The sequence below is a fragment of the Miscanthus floridulus genome, chromosome 10 (genome assembly GCF_019320115.1).
Source record: "Miscanthus floridulus cultivar M001 chromosome 10, ASM1932011v1, whole genome shotgun sequence".
NCBI lineage: Eukaryota > Viridiplantae > Streptophyta > Magnoliopsida > Poales > Poaceae > Miscanthus > Miscanthus floridulus.
This window is the reverse complement of record NC_089589.1, coordinates 99,396,244-99,403,907: the sequence shown is the minus strand read 5'-3', so window position 1 is coordinate 99,403,907 and position 7,664 is coordinate 99,396,244. Positions and strand designations below refer to the sequence as shown.

The 7,664-nt window shown below is 44.6% G+C and overlaps 1 pseudogene; it reads left to right on the top strand.

Moving 5' to 3' along the window:
- Positions 1-605: 605 nt before the first annotated feature.
- Positions 606-3,072, top strand: LOC136486288 (probable phospholipase A2 homolog 2; annotated as a pseudogene).
- The last annotated feature ends 4,592 nt before the right edge of the window (positions 3,073-7,664 follow it).

The window sequence follows — 7,664 nt, the reverse complement described above, 5'->3', positions numbered from 1 at the left end:
TAATAATTAAATAAAGAGTTGTTTGGCAAAAGCTTTTTTGGGTGGCTGCTAAAGGAATGGTCAAATTACTGAACCAATCTTTGGCCGTAATCATCAGTCCCCCCCAGAAAACGGCATCTAGACAAGGACTTGCAACGAGGCCTAGGCAACAACATGTCCCGGCAAACAAAGAGCAACAAAGCAGCGCGTGGTCACGTGGAGATCAGACTCAGACTCAGACTCTGATAGATCACCGGGCGGACAACCACCCTGAGCGCCCTAGCGTTGGTCCGCTAGATAGCTCTTGCAGTTGAGCTAACATAGATCACGGAATCGTTTTTTTTTTTGGTTTAGATAAGGTTCAAACGTACTCCGTACTAAAATTCTGCAGCGTATGCTGACACGCCACCAGTACCAGTTCATATAAGCCTCAAGCACGAGCCAGTTGAAGTACTGTTACTTAACGTAATCGATCGAATCGTGTAGATAGATATGGTTAAACGAATCAAAGCAACAAAATGTGGTTAGTTCGGTGAGGTTCTCCGTCGAGTCGTCGCCATCGTCTATCGTCCATCCATCAGCAGCACTCACAGTAATCCCTTCTCCGGCCGAGTCATCAACGAATAATGGGCGGAAGAAGGGAGACCGCCGGCCGTTATCCCCCCGCAACAGCGGTGTAGTCGTCGTCGTTGTCTTCTTCCTGCTGCTCTTCTCATCCTGCTGCTCGCGGTCGCCTTCAGCCAGTCGCCCACCGCCGCCAGCAGCATCTTCGGCGGCGGCGACGACGACTCGGTATCGGTCTGACCCATAGGTCCCATACCTTTCGGTCCATGTGTATACTCATTGCAGTGCGATGATCCATCTATGTATCCGCAGGATCGCAGTCGAGCGTGCCAGTCCCAGCACTGCACGAGTACGTTTATTATTAGTTGCGTGTGCGCCGGGGTTGTGCCTGAACTGAATGTTGCGTGCGTACGTGGAACCAACGCAGCAACTGACTGTCTGACTGTATGCATGTTTTTGGCATCGATATGACGACGATGAGCAGCGCCGCTGATGCGCTACGGCAAGTACTGCGGCGAGGCCCCTGCGACGTCATCGACGCCTGCTGCATGCTCCACGACGCCTGCGTCAACGCCACCGACAGTACGTAACATACAACAATTATTTTTTTAAGAAAAAGGACCGGACGGCAAAAGCTTTGCCGCGGATTTAGAGGATAACATGACAATTATTTCATCACAAGCATCTCTCTTCTCTTTTCTCGTTTTCATCGTGCCTGCTGCTTTAATTGGATGCATGTGTTCTTTGCTTGTGTGCGCGCGTGCATGGAACGCATGCATGCAGACGACTACGTCAACTTGTGGTGCAACCGGAGCCTGCCACTAGTACAGATGGGAAACCTAGTCCCTGTTTCTCAACCGGGAGCATGAATCCATGACTAAAGAGCCCCCTCCTTTAGTCCCGGTTTCTCGTCCGGGACTAAAGGTCCACCTTTAGTCCCGGTTGGTAATACCAACCGGGGCTAAATAAGCCTCCCGGTCTGGCCATGTGGGCCGACCCTTTAGTCCCGGTTGGTATTACCAATCGGGACTAAAAGTTTTCTTTTTTGTTATAAATGTTATAATATGGTAGCTATTGTTTGTTTGTTTTTTGTTATAATATGGCTGCTGTTTGGTTTATTGTTATAAATGTTAGATAAAAAATTGTGGTAGCTGTTTGGATTGCAGCCGCATGTTAGTCAAAATGCCCTGTATACATTCTCACTAGGAAATGTTTGAATAATCATCACAAGCACATGAGAAACTTAATAATGTTTACTAAAACAGTAGCACTAGAGCAATATACTATCAGCTTCTAGCTTTTACAAAATGAACAACCAGCCACTACAAAATCAACAGCCGGCCTTCCATTCTTCATGACGAGACAGTCCTTGTCTTCCATTCTTCATGATCAGATAGTCAAAATAACACATGCAAATGTTCAAAAGAAAGATAAAATTAGTAATATAATAAACTAAAATAGCTTGGAATACAAATGTACCGTATGAGCTAATTTTGTCAACAACAAAAAAAAATTCTAACACCACATGCCAAATCTGAAGATTTCCTATATATTAGTTAACAAAAAAATTGTCTATTTGATAGCAATCTTGCATAGATTAAAGAAACGAAGCACCTGCAATGATTTGTCGATATATACTAAAGAAAGGAAGCACTAACTAGCAAGAACCAGATGAATTCACCGCATCTCTGCATGGCTTTATTCTTACAAAAATCAATGGAAAGGGAAAAATGGAAATGCCTTCTCTGGCGGCTGCAGGGGTTGCTGCGCCTGAACCTTCTTCCGCACAGACTGGATCTGCATGAATCACCACCACGAGATGGATGAATCTTCACCTGGCTGATTGATTTGCCTCGGTTGTGGCTTTCGATTCCACATCTACAAGATCACAGCTTCTACAAGACCAAAAGTATATTTTAGATCTACACAGATGGGGAAAACTAGAGATTAGCAGATGGTAACGAGAGAGAAGATGAGAAGCTACATAAGTTCATCACCTGTGTGGATGGAGAAGACACCCGTGCTCAGCGGGCAGGACGGTTCTTTATATAGGAGGGGACCTTTAGTCCCGGTTCAAGATAGAAACCAGGACTAAAGGTCCCTTTCTAGTCCCGAACGGAGCCTCCAGCCGGAAGTAGACTTTTACTCCCGGTTGGAGGGACCAACCGGGAGTAAAAGTTAACCTTTAGTCTTGGTTGGTAGCTCCAACTGGGACTAAAGGTCCCCTGCAGCAAAAGCCTGCCGTAGTTGCCGTTGGGCAGGGACCTTTAGTCCCGGTTGGAGCTACCAACCGGGACTAAAGGTTTCTCTAGTCCCGGGCGCGAAAAATACCGAGACTAAAGCCAAATTTCAAAGTGGATCAAAAGTTGTTTCTCTACTAGTGTGCTGGACTACATGGCGGCGGCGAGGCCGACGGCGGTGGCAGCCAAGTTCCGGGGGAACCGGTGCAACGTCACGGAGGTCGCCGACGAGATCACCACCGTCGTGGAGGCCGCCGTGTACGCCAGGAGCATCCTGCACAAGCCCTAGCACTAGCGGCTAGTAGCGTGTGTATGTAGACACCGGATACGATCAGCTAGGGTCCACCAGGGAGGGACCAGCAAGCGCTCGCTCGTACGTCGACCGGGTGGATGGAGCGGCTGGCCTAGAAAAGTTTGGTGGGATGGCTTCTGGCTGATGGCTTGTCCAGGCGAAGTCGACGTCTTTTGATTTACAATTTTCCTTTATTACTTCCCGAGTTTACACGGCCTCCTGGAGTGCTGGACAATGTGTACAGATCTGAAATACTCTCTCTCTCTCTCTCTCTCTCTCTCTCTCTCTCTCTCTCTCTCTCTCTCTCTCTCTCTCTCTCTCTCTATATATATATATATATATATATATATATATATATATATATATATATATATATATATATATATATATATATATATATATATATATATATATATATACGCGCTTACTGCATGCTTGCGTCATGATTCTTCACATTTTCCCAATTGCATCTCTCGGGGAAGTAAAACAAAAATGAAAACGCGTGACTTCTTTTTTCCACGAAAAGAGCTTTACATATTACACCATCCGTTCTAACTTATAAGTCATTCCAACTCTTTTGGAGAGTCAAAACATTTTAAGTTTGACCAAAATTATAGAGAGAATTACAAAGATTTTATGACAACAAATAGATATACTATGAAAACATAAATAACAAAGAATCTAATGATAATTAGTTGATATCATAAATATTATTATTTTATTTTATAAATTTGGCCAAACTTGAGATGCTTTGACTCTCAAGAAAGTTGAATGACTTATAATTTGGCATGGAGGGAGTACTCTGGAAATATATATAGATGTTACGTTCCCGAGCAATGACGTGCTCGACACACGTTGGCATATTGAACTATCACACTGCTGAATGATTAGTTCTCTTCACGAAAATGTGGGATAATTGATCTTGTGAATACAAACATATATATATGATTCACTACTAGTCACCACCACTTTTTCAGTTGCGAATCATATAGTAGAGACACAGACGCACACAAACGTGTACATACATTCATCACTATAAACGCACACACATGCAAATACTATCCTTATGAGCACCTTCGATTACTAAGCCAACAGATTTCGAAGTTGACATAGTCGCCGCATATCTCTCACTGTCAATAGGCATATTATTGCCTATCACTGAAAAACCGAAGCAACAACTTTGAAGCAAGATCGAACCTACCACTGGCGATATGTCTCACACATGCATTGTGACTCTTAACAAACCGAAGCAAGATCGAGGCTACCATGCGAACATCTAACAAAATTTCCTCAGATCCAACCTAAATTAATCCCAACTCCTCACCTAAAAGATATTGTCTTCACAAGATATATCGTCATCTGTCACATCGCTAGAAAACTCCTTTGAATCTAGGATGCTTTCTAGCATCATCTCAACATGCCTCATCATTGGTCGTTCCTCAGCTCTAAACTTGACACATATTGCTGCCAATAGGGCAACATCACCAACTTCTCCATCTCCTTCCTTGGCAACTTGCGGAACCAGTATCTCGACTAACTTTTCCTTGAGAGAGCAAACTGCAGAAATGGTTAACAAGAGCAAAACCTTGATGGGATCTATAGCAATTTGGGTTCTCTCAACTCTACAAGGAGCACACCAAAACTATAGACATCACTCTTCTCGGTAAGGAGTCTCGTGCTATGGTACATAGGATCCAAATACCCTAACACCCCTTGTACATTTGTATGTATCCCTTCTTGATCAATAGGAATATGTCTTGAAGCTCCAAAGTCTGACAATTTAACAGTTAGATTATCATTAAGAATTATGTTAAGGGACTTGATATCCCTATGGACTACTGGCGTAGAGACTAAGGAGTGAAGATATGTGAGAGCTCTTGCAATTTCAACAGCAATCCTAAGCCTATTTTTCCAAGATATTGATGTTGGAGCTCTGACATGAAGATGCTTGTAAAGAGTTCCGTTGGATATGAACTCATAAACAAGTAATGGGGCTTCTAGTCTCAAGGCAACATCCAAGTAGTTTCACAATATTTTGATGGTTTACCTGAGAAAGAATTGCAACCTCATTTATAAACTCATTGATTTCTTTTTGTATCACGATCTTTGCCTTCTTAATTGCAACAACATGTTGACTTGATAAAATTCCCTTGTAGACTATGCCATGTCCTCCACCACCAAGCTCACGAGATTTATCAAAGTTGTTAGTGGCTTTCTCGAGGTCTTCTAGTGTAATGATCATTCTTTCTCCTATATCTGCTCTTTGACATACCAATTGTTGTAACAACTGCCCATGATTTTGCTTGAAAAATCTTTGCCTCAGCCTCTTCTTTCTTTCTACCTTGGCTTTACATATCAATCATGTGGTGCTTATGGCTAGAACGAGAACCGTTGCACCACTCCCAAGTCCTAGGCCAATGATTAGGCCTGAGAATACACATACACAAACGATTCAATTTTTGAGTCATGAAAGGTAAATTTCATTATTTCCAATGTGAAACGATCTCGATTTTCCACGAAGGGAAAATCCGCAGATACGAATTATAATATGATAGTCCAGGAGATCAAGCCATCACATTATCAAATAACAGTTGATACCACAGTTCATACATAGCGGAAGTACAAGTTTACAAGGCATTACAGCATTACATCACTTGGTAACACTCCTAAGTATAACATTATTCTAGCAAAAACGCACCCAGGGCTTCATCAGCGTAGACGTAGCGCGTCGACGGGTGAAGGCTCCTCCTTCATGGACTATCATCAGGGTAGACATAGAGCGTCAGCGGGTGTTGACACCTGTGGAGGCACACAGAGACAAAATCCGTAAGCGCACGAGTATCGAAGTAGTTTTCACCCGGAGTATTATCGAGTATCGTATCCATAGGGAAACGTATGTATGTCATCTAAACACTAGTTCGTCCAAGGATAGCAATCAAGGTTTAAGGTATGCGTAGAGAGGATTCCTATGGTTATGACAATATGCAAGCAAGGCTTATGATTCTAGTGTTCACTTTATGACGTCGCTTAGACGGTAAAGCACCGATAATAGATAACTCTACCGACTCGACTACGGTCCTACTAATTTAAGAACCTGCTCAATTCGGTGTGGACTACAAAGGATAGATGGGGCTGTCACCTCCCGCTGCTACCACACAACCAAGAAACAGGGAGCAAACACAAGTAGCCGATAGCCTAAGCACCACGCTTATGCTAAAGATTACTACTCCAATCCAGAGATATAACAAGGACTAGAGCACTCAAAAGAACTGTGAACCCGTGAACAATAGAGCACAAAACTTACTTTAAACAGAAATTAGGTACTAGAAGTATCTTAGATGTAGACTTGGAGAAGCCTAGATCTGCCAAAGTATAAGCTATAGAGGTAGCACCGACAGGCCGGTACTTCCTCCAAACTCTTCCCTCACTCTCTAACTCAATATTTTTATTTATTACAAGACTAGATCCTATAGAGGACTAATCTTCTCTTGATGCCCTGATCCTAAGATGAGGATATGAATTAGGGTTTTAGGATGGCTCCAGGGAGGGGGGTATAGGGCCGTATATATAGGGGTAGCGTCAATTCTGGACCCTCGGATCAAACCAACTTGAATAAACGGCGTAGATACGATCTTTAAGGCGGTGGAGAACTGTCGACAGAATATCATCGGCAGTCCATCGAGGGGTATCCCGTGATGGTAGATTTGTCGGTGGGGGTGCACGTAATCAGGAACCGGATGGTGACACAAGGCACAGAGACAGCGATTTAGACAGGTTTGGGCCGTCTGATTGACGTAATACCCTACGTCCTGTGTCTTTGGTGTATTGTATTGATCTGTAGTAGATAGATCATTATGTAGATGTATGTATCTTATCCGCTAGGGGACCCCTGCCTCTCCTTATATAGTCTAGAGGAGTAGGGTTACAAGGTAAGTATCCTATTTGGTACTATATAATGTCTTGCGGTGCACGCCGAGTAGCACCGTGCACGCCTTGATCTTGTGGGCTGGGCCACCTCTGATGGTGTGGCCCATGTCTTGTCTTGAGGATACCGGGGGCCATACCCCCACAGCTAGTCCCCGAGCCTGACAGTAGGTGACGTAGTCGCGTGGTGCCAGGGTCAGAAAGTAGAAGACCAGCTGAGCAGGCAGCCATCCTCAGGCGTAGCCTCAAGATAAGAACAAGCACATTCACCGCAAGGTGAAGTGTGCCCACTTAGTCCCTGAACCTGCTGGAAGATGAAGAATGAATCTTGTAGCAGGGTCAAAGAAAAAGAAGTCTGAAAGCTTGCCGACGTCGTCTGACATGCGTGTATAAAGACCCCAGACGTGCTGCCCAAGATGAGCACCCTGGTTCGAACAGCATGGAGCAACTTGATAGCACACTGACGAGACATAGCAAGATCTGAGCAGCAAGGGAGCACCGAGGAGTCTCCGACGTCGCTGGCGATGACAGAGCACCGAGGACCGAGGAGTCCCCGGCGTCGCTGGTGATGACCGAGCACCGAGGAGTCCCCGGCGTAGGTGGTGACGTCCGAGCACCGAGGAGTCCCCGACGTAGGCGGCGATGTCCGAGCACCGAGGAGTCCC